This window comes from Equus caballus, chromosome 26, assembly GCF_041296265.1.
Source record: "Equus caballus isolate H_3958 breed thoroughbred chromosome 26, TB-T2T, whole genome shotgun sequence".
Lineage (NCBI taxonomy): Eukaryota > Metazoa > Chordata > Mammalia > Perissodactyla > Equidae > Equus > Equus caballus.
In genome coordinates, this window is record NC_091709.1 from 48825907 (window position 1) to 48848202 (window position 22296).

A 22296-nucleotide genomic window follows, 5' to 3' on the forward strand; every position below is an offset into this window, starting at 1 on the left:
TTACTGAAAGCCAGTGATGGAGAGGAAGATCTTAAAAGCAGCCAGAGAAAAAAGACACCTTATAGACAGATGAATGAGGACAGAATGAATGCTAACTTCTCATCAGACAGAATGCAAGCCAAAAGACAAGGGGATGACATATTTAATGTACTGAAAAGAGGAAACTGTTAACTCAGAATTCCACATCTGGAGAAAAGATCCTTCAAAAATGAGGGCAAAATAAAGCCATTTTTAGACAAACAACAGTTTAGAGACTGTGTCTCTGGAAGATCTGAGCTACAACGAGTATTTCAGCAGGCTCTGCAAGCTGAATGAAAACGATACTAGGTAGAAATGTGAATCTCCATGAAAGGATGAATAATACCAGAGATGACAAAAATGAGGATAAATACTTAAAATTTAATGATTTTAATTTATTTAAAAGATAACTGACTACTTAAAGAAGAAATAGCATTGTACTGTGGGATCTATAACATACGTAGAAGTAAAACGCATGAAAACAGCAGCATGAGAGATGGGAAGGGAAATAACAGCATTGTACTGTGGGATCTATAACATACGTAGAAGTAAAATGTATGAAAACAGCAGCATGAGAGATGGGAAGGGAAACGGACGCATATTGCTGGGAGGCGTCTACATTATCCACAAAGCAGGATAAGGCTATCTGAAGACAAGTGGTAATAAGTTAAGATTTATTTTGCAAACTTTATGGCAACCGCTGAAAAGACAAAACAGGGAAGTACAGGTAAAAACCCACTAAAAAGGAGATACATGAGATACTAAAAATATTCAATTCAAAGGAAGGAAGGAAAAGAGGAAAAATAAAAACAAAGAACAGATGGAACAAACAGAAAACAAATAATGACATGGTCGACTTAAGGTCAATCTACTGGTAACTGCAAAAATGTAAACAAGTAGAGAATATCAGACTGGCTGAAAAGACAGAACTGAATATCGTGGTGTCCGGAAGAAAAGCAATTTAAATGTAAAGACACAGGTTCAAAGTAAAAGGATTGAAAAAGACATAACATGTACACACTGATAATAAGAAAGTTGGAGTGGCTATATTGTCAGACAAAGAACACTTACCAGAGATAAAGAGGGATATTTTCATAATATTAAAAGGTCATAACTATCCTAAATATGTATATGCATATAATAATGGAGTTTCAAAATATGTGAAGGAACAAATGACATAACTGCCAGGGGAAACAGACAAACCCATAATTAGAGTTGGGGACTTCAACACTGTTCTCTCAGTAACTGACAGAACAAATTGTTAAAAAGTTATTAAGATACACAAGACACGAACTACCCTATCCTCCAACTTAATATGATTGACATTTATAGAACACGATACCCAACAACTGCAGGTTATAGATTCTTTTCATGCACACATGGAGATTCACCACGGTAGACCATACACTGGGCTGTAAAACAAGTCTCAGTACATTTAAATGGACTGAAATCAGACAGAGTATGTTCTCAAGACCACAACACTATTTAGAAATAAGTAACAAAAGATATCTGAAAAAAATCCTCAAATATTTGAAAATTAACACACTTTTAAATAACTCATAAACCAAAGAAGAAATCAAAAGGGAAATAAGAAAATACCTAAATGGACATGCCAAAATTTCTGGGGCTCATTGACAGCAATATGTAGAGGCAAAATTATAGTCTTACTTGTACAAGTAAAGGAGAAAGTTTTACAATTGATGATCCAAGCTTCCACCTTAAGAAGCTAGAAAAACCTGATCAAACTACGCCCAAAGTATGTAGAAGGAGGGAAATAATAAAGATAAAAGCAGAACAGTGAAACAGAAAATGGAAGAAATCAATGAAATCAAAATCTTGGAAAGTGTCAGTAAAATTGATAATCATCTAGCTAGAGTAATCAATCCCCCAAAAGAGAAAATGCAAATTACCAGTAGAAATGAAAGAGAGGAAATAACTGTAGAACCTACAGGCATTAAAAGGAGAAGATCTTCACGACCTTACAACATGCAAAGATTTCTTGAATGGGTCATAAAAAACACTAAAAATAACAGAAAAAGATGGATAAACTGGACCTCAACAAAAGTGAGAAACTGAAAAGGCAAGACACAGACTAGGAGAAAATATGTACAATATACATAGCTGAAAAAAGGAATTGTATCTAGAATAGATAAAGGACTTTTACTAACCAGTTAGAAATGGGCAAATACTTTGAATAGACACTTCACTAAAGAAGATATACTAATGCTGAAAAAGCATATGACATCATAGGTAACATCATAATTCATCAGAGAAATTAAAATGAAAATAATAAGTTATCTGTACGCAAACACTAGAATGGCTAAAATTAAAAGACTGACAACAGCAAGTGTCAGAAGAGATTTGGAGCAACTGGAACTCTTGTTCGTGGGAAAACTTTCACAGTTTCTTAAACTGTTAACCATGACCTAGCAATTCCACTCCTAGGTACTTATTGGAATGAAATGAAAATATATGTCCACAAAAAGCCTTATACAAGAATAAGCACTTTATTGTAGCACTTTATTCATAATGACCAAAAACTGGAATCAGCCCAGATGTCCACCTATAGAGGAATGGATTAAAAAACCCGCAGTCTATTAATAAAATGAACTACTTGGCCATGAAAAGGAACAAATCACCGATACATGCAGTAACATGGACGACTCTCAGGAGGTCTTGGGGCACTGGACAAGGTGCGTTTCTAACAAGCTCCCAGGTGACCTTCTGTGGCTGCCTGGAACCACACCTGAGCACCTCTGCTCTAAGGAAGACGTGCAGGTTGTCAGGGGCTGATCTGCGTCCCCCAAGTTCACGTACTGAAGCCCTAGCCCTAGCACCTCAGAATGTGACTGTGTCTGGAGAGGATTTAGAAAGTGGTTAACTGGGCCCTAATCCAATCTGACTGGTGTCCTTAGAAGAGAAAATCTGGAGACACAAAAAGACACCAGGCGTGTGCTTGTGCAGAGGAAAGACCACGTGAGGGCACAGCAGGAAGACGGCCGTCTGCACGCCAAGGAGAGAGGCCTCAGGAGGAACCAGCCCTGCTGACACCTGGATCTTGGGCGTCCAGCCTCCAGAACTGAGAGAGAATAAACTGTTGTTCAAGCCGCCCACTTTGTGCTGCCTTCTTACGATAGCCCCAGCAAAATAATACTTAGATATATTCTTAGAATTAATAATAGAGTTTAATAAAGCTGCTGGATAAAAAAATCAATACTCACAAAAGAAACACATTCTTATATGTCAGCAACAATCAATTGGAAAATGAATTTCGAAAAATATACCCTTTAAATTACCATAAAAGTAAAAAATGGGGGCCAGCCATGTGGCCGAGTGGTTAAGTTCGCACGCTCTGTTGCGGCAGCCCAGGCTTTCGCTGGTTCGGATCCTGGGCGTGGACACGGCACCACTCATCAGGCCACGCTGAGGTGGTGTCCCACGTGCCACAACTGGAAGGACCCACAACTAAAATATACAACTGTGTACTGGGGGGATTTGGGGAGAAAAAGCAGAAAGAAAAAAAAAATAGATTGGCAACAGTTGTTAGCTCAAGTGCCAATCTTTAAAAAAAAAAAGTAAAAAATGTTTAGGAGTAAATATATCATAAGATATGCAAGACCTGTACAGAGAAATTTATAAAATTCAAAGAAAGTTGTTTAAAAACACCTGACTACATGGAGAGAGAGACCATGCTCATTAACAGGGGGCATCATCAAGGTAAAGATGCTGAGTTTCCCCAGAAGTTTGCAGATTCGATGCAGTTTCATGAAAAATCCCCAGAGGCTTCACTTTTGTTTCTGTTTTGTGTTTTGTGTGCGCTTGTGGAACCTGACAAGATGATTCTCAAGTTGATGTGGATAAGCAGAGACCGCAAGAGTGAGATATTCCTGAAGGCAAAGAAGCACGTGCAGAACATGAGGACTCAGAGCGAAGCTAGAGCCTTGATCGCAGTCTGGCCTTGGGGAGGAACAGACTGACAGTGCGCGGGGACACCCAGTGCCTAGAGGAGCCCCGACTCAAGACAGGATGGGAATGGTAAGGGCAGGGACTCTTACACACCATGACAAAAATATGTCAATGTGGACCATGGGCTTGAAGTGTGAACAGCCAAACGGAAATTTCAGCTAACGGCATAGGAGACTTCAGACGTTGTGGTATGGAAGGGTAGTTTAAGCAAGACAAAAAAGTTCTAACTGCAAAGGAACAGACTGATATGTTCTAATGGATTTAAAATAAGAACTTCTGATCATCAGAAATACTATGAAGAGGTTTAAAAGACAAGCCACAACCACGAGAAGACGTAACAGCGGAGTGCTTTGGTGGTTAGGAAGAGCTGTCTGAGGCCTCGGTGCCCCTCAGTCTGCCCATCACTGAACTCCCAGCGATGAGAAGGTGCTGACTTCTCTCTGGCATAAAAAAGTCAGGTGTTATCACTTTCAAAATTATTTAAAAATGCACAAAATATAAAGGTTCACAATGTTAAAACATTCATGTTCCAGGATCCTAGATACTCCCCCACCCCCCAGGGCCCCTCCATCCTGACTTCTAACCATGAATGTTTTTGCCTGTGTGTGAAGCTGCAGAGAGGAAATTGCCCATTGCGAACTTGTTGGTGTTTGGCTCCTTTTGCCCAACATTTTGTCTGAGAAATTCACTGTGTTTTGCACACGGTAACAATTTGCTCATTCTCCTTCATTATTTTCTCATCATTTTGTAGGAGCTATTTTCCTTTAAGGATATTAATCCTTTATCATACATGTTGTAAATTTCATTTGCATCTTAATTCTGTTGACAGTGTTTATGTATTAATATTATCTCCATTTTGATGTTTTTCTTTCTTTTTAAAAGTTGTCTATCACCTGACCATTGTAAGAAAAATTTGAAATTCTAGTACAATCATTCAAAAGCTCCTCACTGGAGATGACAACTGCTCATGTTTCAGTGCCCTCCCCAACTTTGTCCCATGTAAACACACACAGATGAGTACTGTTAATAAGACTGAGGTCATCCTCTGTGAATATATCCCTCTTTGCTGAGCATCTACCAGAGGCCTGGCGCAGAGTCTGTGGGGGGAGCTGGAGGTCATGGAGGAGGAAACAGAGAAAGGAGATGCAGGTGATGCTGACAGGTCGGGGCAGAGAACGGTCTTCTTGAGAAGAGACCTGTAGCTGAGGGTGGGCTCCAAGATAGTGCTGGGTGTGGAGGGAGGACTTACAGCGAGAAGTGCTCTGCCTGCCTTCCTGAGGAGACGGAGAGGGGGAAGGGAAGCAGGGGGAGGCTGTGGGAGGGTGAAGGCAGCGACGGTCAGCAGCTTCAGGTTCATTTCTAGGTGGAATGGAGAGTGGCTGCTTAATGGGTACAGGGTTTCCTTTTGGGGTGATGAAAATGTTCTGGATTTAGACAGTGACGGTGGTCGCACAACATTGTGAATGTACTAAATGCCACTGAACTGATGGCTAAAATGGTAAATTTTACATGTATTTTACCTGAATTAAAAACCAAAAGACTCATCAGGCCACAGTGTGCAGAACAAACCAGAGGAGGTTAAAGTAGAAGACGGAGGGCTGTGCAGAAGCTCCTGAAAAAGTCCAGGAAGGTAGGGCGGAGGCCACGGCCGTGGGAAGACAGGCAGACTGGATGTGTCTTAGCGGCAGAATCTGCAGGCTTCGCCATTGTTACGGTTGGGCAGGCTGGGGAGGGGAGGGAGGTAAGGAAGAGCCCTGCTTAAGTTTGGACATGCCACATTTGAGCTCCTGTGAGATATCTGAGGGCAGATGTCAGCATGTTTGCTCAGGCCAAGGACCTTGGTAACCTCCTGGATTCCTATGCATCAGACCTCATGTCCAATTAGTCAGCAAACCTGTCTGCATTTCCTTCAGGAGATGTGCAGACAGAGCCTGGCCATTCTTCACCCTCCATGGATTCCCCTGGCCCATGCCACTGGGGCCTCTTCAGAGCCCCAAGGAGCCCCTTGCTGCCCTCCTGGCTTCCCCCTCACCCCCGTCCCACTCCCTAAAGCAGCTAGAGAGATTCAATGTCACCATTCCCTTGCCCAGAACCTCCACTGACTCCTACTTCTCAAGCCCTCATCTCCCTGCTTCCATGTGCACTTAGCTCCAGCCTCGCCCCAGGCCAGACCCAGGGCCTTTGCACTCACCTTCCCTCTGCCTGGAGAGCTCCTCTCCCACATGGCCTGTATCATGCCTTGTCATGTGTTCGTTTTGCTTATTTGTTTATCTCTCCTCTAGGGTATAAGCCACCCGAGGGCAGGTTTCTGTTTTGTTTTATGCTGGATTACCCATGTCCAGAACAGGGTCTGGCAGAGTCAGTGCTCAGAAAGAATCTGTCAAATGAGTGAGTGAGTAAAGTTTCTATCTCCTCCCCTTTCCTTGTACTCTACTGTTCCTAACATAGTAGCCCTTATTTCCCTGCCTCATGGCTGCCATGTGGCTGCAGCTCTGGCATTGCATCTGCATCCCAGATGGAAGAAGAGGGCCACTTGGCCACGCCTGTCCCTTTGGATCAGGACAGTAGATGCTTTCCCAGAATTCACAGCAGATTTCCACTTCGGTCTCATTGGCCGGACAAGGTCACATGTCTACCCTCAGCAGCAAGGAAGCCCAGGAAACGGGGAGACAGTGTTGCCATGACAGGCTGTGACTGTCCCAGTCCATGGCCTGGGCTGACCACTCTGCTGCCCAAACCTGATGGAGATCTGACCCTGGGGAGAGGGAGGCGGAGACTGGGACCCTGCCGCAGTGTCCGCCCCTGTGGCAGCCCTGTTTGATGGCTGAGATCCTCACCCCTTCACTGAGGGCCGAGTGCTGGTTGAGACAGAGACTTTCCTGCAAGTCACACTAGCTGCAGCTTGTCCTCTGCGTGCCGTGACTAAAGAAGCCTGTCAAACTGGAAAGCTCAGCTCAAAGAGATTTCTAAATTCACCAAAAGAAGTGTGAAGTGAAAGAGTAGAGTGCCCATCGTTCCTCCCCCTGCCTGGGTGACCCCACAGCCCCTGATCCTTCCCATTAACCGGCTCTCACCTCTACTTCACAAAGGAAGACAAAACCTGTGAGGACAGGGGGCTGCATGCCAGTCCCTGACTTCTGCCACCCTCTGGACCCCACGTCAGACCCTCCCCCATGGATGGGCCCTCCTCTGTCAGCAGCCTTCACACTTCTCCTTTCCTGGAAGGAGACCTCAGGCTGCTCTGATGAGCAAATCCAGCTCCTGTTGGTATTTGTACAAATTCTGAGAGTTTGATGAGAAAATATGGTCTAAGAATGCGTCCCTCACATGCTATGAAAAACAAAGTTGTTTTAATCCCAAAGAGAAGTTGCTGCACAGATACTCAATTACAAAAGAAACATATCTATTTAACAGGAAAACTGGAAGCATATGTGAAAGTTAGAGAAGAGAATCATGGAATCATAGCCAAAAAAAGGGTATTTCATGCAGAGAAAATGTCTGATGGATGAGTGAAACAAGTGTGCTTGGCCCTAATGGTGCAGCTCACAAGCCACAGCTCTGACCACGCAGGAACTCAGCCAGGAGGAGTCTCTAATGATGTAGTCAGTTCCTGTAAGGAAGTTGGTGGTACAAGACACCAGGACTTGACTTTGCACAGATTTGTGACTTTAGACTGAGGCTGACTTGCAACTACACTCATAGACACCATCAATGCAGGGGCCTGAAAGTGTTTAAACTCTCAGTGATCCCAAATTCAACTGGCACCACTTCCCCATAATGGTTGCTGTAACTGAGGGGGATTTGTTAGTTGTCCAGAGATTTCAAACTCCTGCTAAATTCAGCAAATGGAATAGAGCACAGGGCAGCAGCACAGAAGAGAGATGAAAGAGACGTGGTCCCGGCCCCAGACGCTCATGATGCTCTGTGTGGAGGTGCTGAGCTGAGCAGAGAAGGGGTGTCCCAGTCGGTGGTGGGCAGGAGCCCGGCAACATGGGAGGCAGAGGATCAGGGCTGGGTCCTGGAGAGTGGTGTCCACCCCCCCAGAGCCTGGTCTCCTCAAGGGTGAGTCCAATGGGGGGTCTTTGGGGGCGCATACAGGCACTTCAGAGCCAGGCTGGGCTGGGGAGGAGAGACTGGGGCAAGGAGACCAGTGAGGGTAAGAAAGGTGGGATGTGGGAAAGCAGGAAAGGAGGGAGGGAGACCAACTGAGCGAGGCCATCCTGGTGGGCAGAGGGCACGGCACAAACAGTAGGAAGCAAAGGTCAAGGGAAGGAGTGCACAGGTGGAGCAGGGTCATGTGGCAGGAAGGGAGATGGTGGGTCAGGACAAGGAGCAGTAGGGCTGGAAGAGGCCCACCACCTAAGGAGGTGGCCAGGACAGGGGCTGAGGCTCTGTGCCTGTGGGAAGGTGAGTCCTGTTCCTTCACAATGCAAGGAAAAGAGGGGCCTCTCTGTGAGTGGTGGAGGCCTCGGGGATCCCTTCAGTGAAGAAAAGCTGGGATGTCGCCTCTCAGGACATGGATCAGCAGAGGGTGGCCCAGTCGGGAAGAAGAAGGCATGTAGGCTGGCCCTCTGGGAGCCGCTGGACAAGAGCCCGGGGGAGGGGCGGGCTGGAGTCAGAACCAGTTTTCAAGGCCCTGAAGTTCTCAGTAGTTCTCAGCGTGGCAGATGCACTTCAGAGGCAGTGGGCCTCCTATATCAAGGAGTACACCCCAGGCTGCACCCTTCCAGGGAGCCTACTAACAGGGCTCCTCCTGCCCAGACCACACTCCTCGCTGCCAGTCCACCTGCCTGGGAGCCGGAGGAAAGACCAGCACCTGTGTGCTCTGGTGACATTGAATTAAAATCAGCAGCTCCTGAGCTGAGGCAACCCAGCACTTCCCATGTGAGGGCCATGTGTCTCCGGGGGCGGGGGCGGGGGCTCTAGTGCTCAGTCCCAGGGGCCAGCCAAATCTCATAGATTTAAACGGCAGACCGAGGAGGAGATTGCAGTGCTGTCAGCAACACCTCCAGGTTGACAAAATGGGGCAGCAGAAGTCTCCAGAGCATCTTGAAAAGACTATTGGGAACAGGTGCTGGCAGCTGCTTCCTGTTCTACAAACCTCCCCAGGGCTCTGTTTCAAAGCAGTTTATGCAGATTTAACAGATGAATCCACCCAAAGTCCTTTCAGTTAGTTACGTCTTCCAGCACCCTAATTCTTTCAAATGTAAAACAAAATCATCCCCATTTCTACATAACACAGTGACAGAAAACACAGACTAAAATTGTTGGCAAACCACACAAAGCTGGCACAAGTTTCTACCTTGTGGAGTCAGCATGTAACGGCAGGAGACCGCCAGACATAGGGGAAGGCGGCTTGAGCAGGTGCCACACGGACTCTCCCATCAGCTGTGACCCAGTTTCGGGGGAGGACCAGCCGGCCAAAGGGGTGGGGAGGGAGCTCAGTAGTTCAACCTCCCCTCCAGCTCCTCGAGCCTGCTTGCCAGGCAGCCCTGTCCCAGGAGGCCTGCCCCGGCCTGCCAGCAGGATCCCAGCCTCTTCAATAAGCCAAAGACAGGGGCCACGGAGGAAGGCTGGGTCTAAGCAAGGCAGCCGGGTAAGTCCCCTCACACCTAGCGTGGGTGCCTCAGCTATCAGAGGGCAATGATGATAGAGGTCCCTACATCCCAGGTTGCCTGAGGGTCAAGTACAACAGCACATTTGGAATGATTCTAAAAACAAGAGAAATGAGAAAGACATTATTTCACTAGATGACTCAGTTAGCCGACAACCACTGTGCCGTCCCACACCCTGCAAACTCCCAACACGTGAGGTCTGCAGCTCAGGGGCTCCCCCAAGCCGGGCCCTTTGCTCCCACCAGGTGAGCTGTGCACTAATCAATAATCATTGCCCAAAGTCCCCAGACATTTTATGTCAGGTCTTCTTGTTATAATCATTAGCCAAATGAGGGCACAGTGTCCAAGAAAACTCCGCTGGATGCTTTGGAAAGAGTCAATGAAACCTGATTGAAAAGAAAAGTAAGCGTTGAATTAGGTGTTAGTGCAAGACATGGGCGAAAACTGTTTCAGATCTCGATTGTGGCACAAGCTCTTTGAATTGTAGATGGTGCACTGTGGGAGTGACTCGTGTACTAAGATAGAAGAGGACCTCACCAGCATCACCAGATTGGCAAACTGATATAAGCTGATGTTTTCTCTTAAAATACGTAAGGTAGGGGCCACCCCTGGAGTACTGGTTAAGTTCTGTATGCTCTGCTTTGGCGGCCTGGGTTCAGAGCCTGGGTGCAGACCTACATATAAAGTGGCAGTGACCCACATATAAAGTGGAGGAAGACTGGCACAGATGTTAGTTCAGGGCTAATCTTCCTCAGCGAAAAAAAAGATAAGTAAGGTATTTGCAACACTCTTAGGGAGCAACCCCCACCCCCATTTTAAACACCTTTTCCAATTAACCAAGGATTACTGGTTCCACTGCCTGGGAAAAACCCGAACTTCTGACGAGCTTAGTTCTCCGATACTTATGCTTATGCTCCTACTGAGAAGTTTCAGGTTATTTTTAAAATTGTGGTAAAATACACATAACATAAATTTTGCTATTTTAACCATTTTAAGTGTATCACTCAGTGGCACTAAGTACACTCACCATGTTGTGTAACCGTCAACACCATCTGGTTCCAGAAGTTTTTATCACCAAAGGAAACCCCTCCCCACTCCCATCCCTTGGAAACCACCAATCTACCTTCAGTCTCAGGATTTATCTATTCTGGACATTTCTTATATATGGAATCTTGGGATATTTGCCCTTTTGTATCTGGTTTCTTTCTTGGCATTCTATATACTTTAAAATTAAATGGAATTAGAATCGACATTTCGAGCTCTTTTGGAAATTCCTCAGACACAGACCCGCTTTCGGGCGCTGAGAACCTTGCGCCCTGGGGGCTGTGCTGCGGTATGCTCCCCGCCGCCGTCACCGCGTCGGCGGGAGGCGCTCTGAAGACCGACCGCGAGAAGACCCGCAGATTTCCGGCCCAAGGACTCTGCCCAAGGAGTGTCCCCTCCACAGACTTCCCATTGATTGTCCTCAGGAACATCTGCCCAACCCCAGGGGCCACCCTCGCCATCTCCACACAGATCTCTCAGGCCAGACCTGAGGAGCCGTGGAGGGGGCCTGCCCGCGCTGAGCCCAGGGTCCGGGCGGGGCCTCGGGCATCCTCTCCCTAAATGAGGTGGGGGTTGCCCATACCCGCAAGACCTCTCCCTTCTCATTCCCAGGCTGAGACTCGGGACGCCCTGCCCCTGCGGGGTGTGCTCCCGGTAACCCCAGCCCTAGTCCTGGGCGCGGGCCGGAGGGCGCAGAGCGCAGACGCCGGAGACCCCGGCGCGACCCTCCCAGAAAACAAACGTCGTCAGCCGGACCTCAGGCCTGAAGGTTAAAAACCGACAGCAGGCGTCGGGGGCGGGAGGGGGAGTCTTTAAAACGAAACCCGTCCTCCCTGCCGACTCTCCGTGCTGGATACCCCGGCGGTCAGCGCCGCGGAGACCTCGGGACTCGCCGCCCCCTGACTCCCGCCACGGACGCGGAGTGGGGGGCCTCCGGGTGGCGGGCGGACGCCACACTCCTCCCCCCAAAACACCTTGGGCCGGGCCGCCCAGGACCCCGGCCCCCCGCCCCTCGTCACCCCCTCGTCGCCCCTGGCCCGCCGCCCGGGTACCTCTTGCGCATCGGCTTTCTTCTCTTCTTCACCGCGTACTTGCCCCCGGCGGACAGCATGGTGCCCGCGGGCGGCCGCACAAAGGGGCGCGGGCCCGGGGCGTCGCCGCCCGGCACCGGGGAGGGTGGGCCGGTCCACTCCCGGGGGGTCGCCAGCCCCGAGGTCCTGGCCGTGGCCGTGCAGGCCGGGACACCTGGGAGGGTCTGCGCTGACTCCCTCTGGAGCCGGAAAGCGCGGGCGCCGGGGGCGAGGGGACGCGCGTTTGCCGGCCTCGCCCTCGGTATGAGGACCAGCGGCGCAGACTGTCCGGCGGGGGGAGGCGGTCTCTGTCCAGACAGATGCAGGTGTGCTCCTCAGTAGATGTGTGCGGCACTCGCAAGTGGCGAGTCAGAGCAACACCAGGCTAATTTGGAAAGCGCGCGCCTCCGAGGACGACGGACGAACCCCAGCCGGAGGTGGGTGAAGCCCTTGTCCCCACGCGCGGCCCCTCCCCTCCGTGTGTCCTTCCCTCAATAAAAATCCAGGACCCAAGCCGACTCCCTCCTCACGCAGCGTCCACCCTGAACTGTGCTCCCGGGGAAGGGAGGTCCCAGTCCCCTTGGCGTCGGGGGAGACGCGTCGGCGGAGCGCAAACGCGGGGACAAGGAGCCCCTGGAACGTGGGTGGGTGCGGGGACCCGCCCCGCGTGGCCGCACAACACGCGGGCCCCCTCCAGCGGACCTGCCTGGATAGTCTGGCTCAGGTCACGGTGAATCCTGGCCAAGACCCGGCCCAGAAAGCGAAGGCCCCTGTGGGTGCATATTTCTGTGCCCACGAGCCTTTATTTATGCTTAAACGTGCTGGATGCGTGTAGGTGCGTGAGATGCTTGCGCGCTTTTCGGAGCGGAGTCTTATATAAAGAATGGAATTGCCTCTGGTCCTTCCGCCGCCGGGGGTGACAGGTGGGATGCCATTACCCTGGGGTGGCTCTTCCCTCTTTTCCGAGGTCAGGTCGTGTTTACGTCATTCCAGGGCCCCTGACTCAGGACTGAAACTGCTCAGTTTGGCAAGAAGTACTTTTATTTTCATTAACGTCCTAGTATTTGTAAAATGGACAATAATCAACGACAGTTAAAAAAAAAAAAAAAACCCAGTAATAAAATATATTAGTGACTCTAGATTCTCCAGAAAGCGCAAGTGTTTTCACATCAGCATCAGATTCCCGCTAAGTTTTATGAAGTCAGTTGGACAAGCGGGGACAAAAACATCGGCATGAAAGATGCCGGGTGAACCTGTGTCCGGAGAGTACTTTGGAGTCAGCTCAAAACAGGGAGGGCTGCGCTTTCCGAAACCTTGTCAGTAGACTCTCACCTGCAGGGAGAGGAGTCTGGGGAGGCAGCTGAGGAGACAGAGCTTGGCAGGAAAGGGACATCATGCCCCCAGGATGAGAAGCCTCCGTACAGCCTGTTTATGGCCACAGAGGGAGACCCCCAAAGGAGGCAAGAAAGTCGCGGTGACCCCACGGAGACCGGCACTCCCTCTTCCCAGGTCCTCCTCTCTCTTTGTAATCCTTCTTCCCTCTCTTCCTGGGTGAATGGAAGGTCAAATCTCAACAGAATCTGGGAAGGCATTTCACGGTCTGTCCTTAACAAAGGGCAGTGAGGGTCCAGGGATCAGAAAACTTCACTGATCAGGTGGACCCCTTCCCTTGGCCTCAGCGTCCTTGTCTCTACAGTGAGGGTGCTGACAAAGTGGCCTCTCAGCCCTTTGCAATCTTTCCTCAAAAAGTACTTTAAAAATTCTGCTTCCTGATTCAGCAGTGTCTTCATTCTTAGAACCACTTGAGTTCTAATGATATTTCATAATATACCTGTCTGCTGTGTCACCCGGAGTCATTTCTCTGCATATTTCTTGAAACAGATAACCAAGATCGCCTGAATATCAAACTGAGTCCCTTTATTTGGAATTTTTAACAAGGAAAATTGTTAGTAATAATTAACTAGATAAGGGATGTAGGTCTCTTAAATGAACCAGGATGCGTGTTTTATCCTACGATTGGATTAACGTGTGTTGTTGAGCCTTCCGTTTATCTAAAACTGTGCAGTGCTCATTATTCAGCAAGGGTGTGGCATCTTGGGGTCTAAGCACTCTTGTGGGGAGCCACCATTGTTAGTATGTGCTGGCTGTTTACTGAGACATGCAAGACAGGCACATTTGGTTTTAGCCCTGCTGACCTGAGAGCACACGGCCATTAATGGGAAAGGTGTCCTCAGATTTAAAACATGTACCCACTGCCTGTGGCCAGGGGACTAGGGCCACTTCCAGTCTGGCAATCATCTACCTTCTTGAACTGTAAAACTTGAATTCTTTGCCCCATGACAGAGTTAGGGAGGGGACCATCAAACTGTGGGATTCTGGAAATTGGGACATGGTAGCCTGGAGGATCCAGAAAATCCCAGACCTTCCCAAACCTCTCTTGCTGTGCCTGTTCCTGAAGAAGTTCTCACCTGCTCCTCTGCCCCTCCACCTCCACCATGAACCTCAATGTGGTTGTGGCTTAGGGCCTGAGCAGCTTTCTGGGGGTGCGTTGGGGCTGCCTGGCTACCTCAGTTCTTTGTTTCTGATGCTGGGAGGCAGAGAGGAGGCTGGGCCAGAAGCCACTGACTAAAGGCATAGAGGCAGTCAGTAGTCACGGCAGGGTTCAGAGGAAATAAATCGACAGGCATCAAATAGCCTTTGAGAAGATGCTGTCAGCAGAGTGCTCTGGCCTGGCAAGCAAGACCCTCTGACTGTTCAGTCCCCAAGACCACCTCCAGGATCATTATCTCCATTCTCAGAATGTTGTCCAGGTCATAACCCTTCCCAGCACCCCTCTCGGGCCGGGTGACAGAGGACAAAAGAGAACAGAAGCCAAAACCTCCATGCAGGCAGCACCCAGGCCAGCCAAATGGTCCAGCTGACCAAGATCCCACTTCTCTACCCAGATGGATATGATGTGTTATTCAGACTCTGGCAACTGTATTTGTACTCCCTTTTCTGAAAGAGAGTTTTTATTCTGATTGTTCTATTTCCTCCTTGATTAGGATAGGTAACTTGGTAACAGTTAAATCTGTCTGGAGCCTAGAGTTTGCAAGATCATGAAACTCAACATTTGCACCCTCTAGGATGAGTAGATGGCACCTTCAGATCCTCAACTTGTTGCAGAATGATCTACTTGGATCTGATTCTGGGCCTCTGGAAGCAGAGGAGCACTTTAATGATTGAAATAAGGGTTGTTGCATAATGATAAGTGCAGTAATTTTCAAAATTATCAGTTATGGAAGAGGCATGCGTGTGCATGTGTGTGCTCATGCCTGCATACTCAGGGACCAAGGGGTGGACTGTAGTGGAATGTCATGTTTTTCGTTTACTCTGCTCTATTAGTTTTCAATTACTCTGGAACAAATTACTGCACACTTTGTGACTTAAAACAACACAAATTTATTTTCTTACAGTTCTATAGGTGACAAGTGCAGCGCAGGTCTCACCAGGTTAAAAGTCAAGGCGTCAGCAGGGCTGCATTTCTTTCTGAAGGCTTTTGGGGACAGTCTGTTTCTTGCTCATACAGGTCGTTGGCAAGATTCAGTTCCTTGTAGTTGTAGGACTGGGGTCTCCATTTTCTTGCTGGCTGTAAGTTGAGAGCCATTCCCAGCAACGAGAGCCCACCCACATGCCTTGTCTTGTGGCCCGTTCTTCTGTCATCAAAGCCAGCAATGGTGGGTCAAGTCCCTCTCACAGACTCTTCTGCTTTCCTTTTCTGTGGACTCATCTCATTAGATTGGCACCACTTGAATAATCCCAGATAATTTCCCTATTTTAAGGTCAACTGATTAGGTAACCTTAATTCTACCCATAACCTTAATTCCCTTTTGCCACATAACTTAACATATTTACAGATTCTGAGGATTAATATGTGGCCATCTTTGGGGCGCCATTATTCTGCCTACCATAGCTACACACCTAGGAGGGGGAGGACTTGTAGGGTGGTAGACTCTGCATAAGTTCATTTTTACCTGATTCTTCTGAATAATTTTCCAAAGTGGTTGTACTCACCGAACACTGTTCTGTTCCATTGGTCTATTGGTTTATTGTTATGCCCATATCATACTGTCTGAATTGCTTTAGCTTTTTAGTATGTCTTAATATCTGATGGTCTAAATATTCTTACTTTGTTATGCTTCTTTGAGATTGTGTTGACTATTTTAGCCTTTTGCATTTCCAGATAAATTTTAGAAATGTCAATTTCCACAAAAATATCTGCTGGGATTTTAAATGGGATTGCATAGATTCTATAAATTATTTTTGGGAAGAATTTACACTTTACAATATAGAGCCTTCCAGTCCATGAACTAGGAATATCTCTTTGGATTTTCTTTAATATTCTCAATAATGTTTTACAGTTTCTTTCACATATTTCATTGGATTTATTCTTAAGTATTTGATATTTTTGAAGGAATTGTAAATGGTGTAATTTAAAAAATTAATTTCCAGTTGTTTGTAGTTATTATTTAGAAATACACTTGCTTTTTTTTTTTTAAAGATTTTATTTTTCCTTTTCCTCCCAAAGCCCCCCAGCACATAGTTGTATATTTTTAGTTGTGGGTCCTTCTAGTTGTGGCATGTGGGGTGTCACCTCAGCATGGCTTGATGAGCGGTCCCATGTCCGTGCCCAGGATTCGAACCCATGAAACCCTGGGCCACCAAAGCAGAGCACACGAACTTAACCACTCAGCCATGGGGCCGGCCCCACACTTGCTTTTTGTATACCATCTTGTATCCAGTGACTTTGATTATTAATCATAATGTTAATTATAGATTTCTTTGGATTTTTAAATGCACACATCATGTAATCAATGACTAATAGCAGTTTCACTTATTCCTTTCCAGACCTTTTATCCATTTCTTTCTTGCCTTATTTCCCTGATGGCATCTCCAGTACAATGTTGAATGGGGATGGTGGTCGCAAGCATTTGTGTCTTGGAGTCTCAAGGAGAAAGATTTTAACACTTCATCATCCAGCATGATGTTTGCTATGTTTTATAGATACTCTATCAGATTAAATAAATTGCCTTCTATTAATAGTTTGCCAAAAGTTTTTCCTTTTCCTCATGAATGGTTGTTTAATTTTATACAATGATATTTCGGCATCCATTGAAATGATCATATGATTTATTTCTGTTTGTCTGTCGATGTGGTTAATTACATACGTTGATTTTTGAGTGTTAAATGAATATTGCTTTCCAGGAATAAATCTATTTGATCATGGTGGACTATCCTTTAATATTGATTTATATTTTGATGTTGTTTTACATTGTTAAGATTAATTTTAGACTTGACCTTTAATTTCCCTTTCCTTTAAAGTCTTTGTCAAGTTTGCGTGGTGAGGTTATGCTGGCCTCATACACTGAGTTGAGAGTGTTCCCCTTTTTCACTTTCTCTGGAAAAACTGATTAAGTTTGTGTTATTTCTACCTTAAATGCTCGTAAAGCCATCCAGCCTGGGGGTTCTTGGTTAGGCGGTGACCCAGGTGGGAGGGATGCAGTACCCACCTATAGTGGAACCAAGGAATAAAGACAGAAGAGGGACATCTGAAGGAAACAAATGTGTAGGACTTTGACTATCTGGTCCTTTCTGTGTGAAAAGCGCACAGTGTCTGAGTCTGGAGGCCTGGAGAAATTTCTAAACTTGTGTCCATGCATGGCTGTCTCTCCTCCTATACGAACCAGCATCAACTGTCAAAACTGTATGAACTTCCTCTTTTGCCTCCTCTAGCTCCTTTGCTGTAGTTGTCATGTTAAGAGTTTAAATAAAGCCACTTAAAACTAAAATCAAATAATTGAGGGATCTAAATCCCAAGGAGACTCACTAATGTGAGTCTTACATTACCGCTGCTTTCCCCTCAAAGCGGGGGGCTGAGAAGTTGCACAGAATGTGGCTAATCAGAAGGAGATGAGAAGCAGTGAGCTTGAGGGGCTGGAGAGACAGAAACTGGAGTTCTGGGCCACAGTCCTGCAGAGAAGGGAGCCTGAAACTCTGTGTTCTCTGTCCACAACAGCATTAAAATAGAAGTCAGTAATAATGAAGTATATTGTTATAATAAAGTTAATAAGCTATATAATAAGGAACAGATAGATAGGTGATAAATAGATAGACAGCAAGAACCTACCTATAACACCCTAATAACTGAACCCAGATCTTACCTTCTAAAAACAGCTTTCCACTGGAAGGAACCTGAGTTCTTTGGAGAAATGGCTGATTCCAGGGCTGTGTTAAGGAAAGTACAAGGTAAGCCTGGATTATCTTGTGCCAGAAAGCAAGGAAAGGCTCAAAAAATGATGGAGACATCTCATAAGGACAGAGGAGCCAGCTTGGAGGGGCTCCTATTGGACAAATCTGGTTCAATTTGAGCATCAAAATACATAATGAGATAACAGATTGTAATTTATTGAATAAAATAGGAAACCATACCAATATAAGTAAATAAGTGACTACACTGAAAATTTTACGAGGAAGGGCATATTTACATAGTTTCAAAGTACCTCCCTACAAAATACTTAGTAATCTCAAAAGGGAAAGAGTATCATCGTGTTGGATTGCCCACCAGGCAGACCCAGATTCATGGAGAGATCACAGTGAGCATCCTCATCAGTGGCACAGGACAAGCTGTGTGCCTCCTGACAGGACGCAGCAGAAGGACACAGTATCACCTTGTGATGTTCTGCCAAAGACGTTCGACCTTAATCTACTCATGAGTGCACATCAGGCAGATCCAGACTACACTCTACAAACAACTGGCCTGTTGTCTTTGAAAGTGCCGAGGAACCATTCTTGACTGGAGGGGACTAGAGAGACGTGACAACTAAGGGCACCATGGGGTCCTGGAGGGGCTCCTTTCACTCTACATGACACTGCTGGGGTGAGTGGTGAAACTTGAATAGGGCCAGGAGATCAGTGACAGTCCTTTATCAATGTTAACTTCCTGATTTTCATGGATGCATTACGGTTATATAGGAAAAAAAATACTTGTTTGCAGGAAATACACACTAAAATATTCAAGGGTGATGAGGTATCAGGTTAGCAACTTTCCCACAAATGTAAATTTTCTCCAAGTTTGTGATTGTGTCAAAATTACTAAAAAACCTGAATTTATAACTTTCCCACTGAGAAAACTCCAGGCCTGACTGGATTCACTTGATAAGTTCTATCAAAAACCTATGGAATAATTTGTCAATATTACGCAAAACCTTGTAGAAAATAGAAGAAGGAATACTTCCCCAGTCATTTTATGAAGTCAGCATAACCCTGATAACCCAAGTAGATAAGAATATTATAAGGAAAGAAAATTACAGACCAGTATCCCTCCTAAACATTGACACAAAACTGCTCAAGAAAATATTAGCAAATCTGATACAGCAGCACATAAAGAGAAAAATACGTCACCGCTTTCTTGTTGTGTGGCCTTGGGCATTTTACTTAACTTCTCCAAACCCCACTTTCCTCATGCACCCTTCCTGAGGATAGTGCCTAGAATGTTGGTTATAAGAATTCCCCATCCTTTTCTCAGCAGTAGACGTAGGGTTTGGGCCAGCCCACTGGGCACAGCCACTGGGTTAAGAATAGGCACACTACCTAACCTGGACCAGTTTCTGTCTTCCTGGAACTCAAATCTTGAGCAGACACACGAGGGGACCAAAGGCAGTGAGGACAGATCATGAAGGCGGCACCCATAACTCCTGAGCAACCTGGTCTCTGTCTTCCCAGGTCTCCAACTCTCCCTTCAGTATAGTGAGGAGTGGCCCTCATCCTTTCATGAATCCCCATTTGCTTTGACAGAATTAGTTTCTGTTGCTTACAACCAGCTCTTTGCATTGACATCACTGTGCTTAAGACCCTGCCTTAGGAGAGAACACACCTGGGAGTTGGTAAGAAGGGCAGGGTGTGAAGGACGGTGTCTCTGGTGCACACATTCTTCTGAGCACCTCAGGGGAGGTGGCTGGGGGAGGGAGGGCCCAGTGTTGAGCTGCCACCTTCTGGCCTCTCTCTGTAGTGCGTACATCTCACATGCCCACATCCGGTCACGAAAGCTGGGATCCAGGTTGAAGCCCCTGGAGGCCGAGAATCAGGGTACTGACCTGGCTTGCAGAGGTGCCATTCCTGTGTTTGGGGGCCTCTGGTAGACCTCACAGGTACTGGCAGCTGACTAGGTTCACAGGCGCCAGAGGGCTGCCCTGAGGCGGTGGATCTTTGGGGCCAAGAGAGTGGAGAGGATGTGCCTGTTCAGGCTGTGTAAAGGGAAGTTGCAAATACTTCCCAGCGCAAGGCCTAAGTAGAAGTTTGTGAAGCCTGTGAGAGTGGGGGGGCCCCTTCGTGGCTTGGGCTGAGGGAGGAGGACCCACAGCAGCGAGCTCAGCAGCCCGAATTGACAAAGAGTAGATCACTGCGACTTTGACAGGAACAGCTTTGGGGACATTGCAGCTTGTTGGGTGTTGACAGAAGGGGATGCCTCCAGTGATGGGCCCAAATCCAAGTCAGGGTGGGATGAGTGACAGGGAAGAGGTGGGCTGCTGGTGTCCACCAGGCCTGATGGGATCAGAAGTGTTGGAATCTAGATGCCCGGGGACTTGGAGTTCTTTGATTGAAATGAAATGATGGTGGGGCAGTCACTGGTCAAAGCAAGGTCCAGAGTATGCCTGATGGGTCAGGGGCTGAGAAGGGCCAGAGGCAAGATCACTGGGTCTGAGCAAGTCCAAGACTTTCAAGGTCAGGGCGACGGAAGGACCATTTTTGTGGATGCTGAAATAACCAAGAATGAGAGAAGAGAGACAGAGAGGAGAGACAGACATGAGAGACAGAAAGAGATAGAGAGAGAGAGACAGAGAGAGATAGAAAGAGACAGACACAGAGACACTAGAGAGACAGAGACACAGAGAGATAGAGACACAGAAAGAGAGACAGAGAGAGAGACAGAAAGAGACAGAGAGAGTCTGGAACACCACATTCCCCCAGGGAATTGCTTCTTGGTGGCTCAGTACATTAACATATTGCAGTTTGGCTGAGTTTTCAAAATTCTGTGGTTATGGGGCTAATGCTCTGATATTCTCATTAGTGCTGTTAATTCTCTAGAACTTGGGGAAAACAGGCCCCTGGGAACACTTGAGCAGGAAACCCAACTCTGGACGCACTCAAGGAGCAATGGCAGCCTATCTGGATCATGACCTTGCCCTGGCTGGTCCTGCCCAGAGGATTGTTGTTTATGAGGCATTTCAGAACTGCCAGCACTTTGTTTCCTGGGCTATGATGCCATCTAGCGCTTTGCTACTCAAAGTGTATTCCGCAGACCAGCAACATCAACATCAACCGGGACTGATCAGAAATGCAGAGTCATGGGCCCTGCCCCTGCTGCTAACTCAGAGCCCCAGGGTGGGGGTGGGGTACCCCTTAGCGACACTGGGCGGGGGTCATACCTCTGTTTGGCGACCTTTGTGGAATTCAGGAGAGCATGAGATGGAAACAGCAGAGGCCTCCCTCCCCAGGGGAAAAGCACGGCAGCTCACATTCCATTTGTTACAATTTTCTTTTTAATTTTATTAGACCTGTTCTTTTCAACAGGTAATAACTGTGGAATTTCTTACTCAGCCTTAAGAATGTAGCACAGGGAATCTCGTCTTCAGTTTACACATCGGAATCACCTGGGGGAACTTTTAATTCACACAGATGTCAGGACCCCCATGATGTGCAACCCGGGGCTGAGACTGCGGAGGCAGCCCCTCCCAGGAATGGGAGGCGAGGGAGTCTCCCCTCCCCTCAGGCAGACGAAAGCCTGAGCCTTAGGGAGAGAGCAAGGGCCCCCCTGACGACAGCACCTGAGATGCTCCTGAGAAAACTTGTCTTTCTCTTCACAGTGTAGATGCTTGTGTGGAAGTTTTTAACTGTGTATAAACTATTCTATTTTCTCTTATCACTGAAATATCATCTGTAACAAAGGAATCTTCTAAGATACTCAGATTTAGGGATTATGCTTGATCTTGAGGAAAGTCATTGTTGATTTCTGAAATGTCTTATCTTGCAAAATGAGTTATCTTGCTCAGGAGTTAGTTGCCCTGGGTGGTAAAATTCCATGTGGCTTCTTTCTGAATAAGTTTGGTGTGATTTCTTTGTTTGAGTGGAGAGTTCTCTGGAAGAATTTGAGAGTCTTTGTCTCGTGAACTGCGATGGGCACATTCCTGGTGGAACCTCTGGAAGAAACGGGTGGAAGGAAGGTCCTGGCCTTGGTGCCTGGCTGGGGGAGCAGCACTGTGAGAAGCGTGTGGACTGAACAGCTACCGTGAACACCGTGAGAGCCATGGGCAGCAGGTGATTGTGCCCAGAGGAGGCAACTGGCCAGTGCCGAGCAGAGAGGTTCTGGGGCTGTCCTTGCCTAGGTTGGAAGGATCCCCAACCGTGGGCCTTTCCTGCCCCCCACGACTGCACAGACCATGGCCTTTGCCCTTCAGAGCCCAGCACAGAGAGGCAGCAGAGCCACCCAGTGCCCATGGGAGGTGGGCATTTGCAGAGTGCTCCTGATGCCACTGAAGGTGACATAT

General features: G+C 47.3%; 1 protein-coding gene across 1 annotated transcript in view; it reads right to left on the reverse strand.

The window, feature by feature from the left end:
• Window positions 1-12353, reverse strand: part of LOC100054611 (aryl hydrocarbon receptor-like) — a 61136-nt gene extending 48783 nt beyond the window's left edge. Inside the window, 1 exon segment of the mRNA XM_023630381.2 lies at window positions 11696-12353. The gene's annotated coding sequence lies outside the window, so the exon portion shown is untranslated.
• Window positions 12354-22296: the final 9943 nt, after the last annotated feature.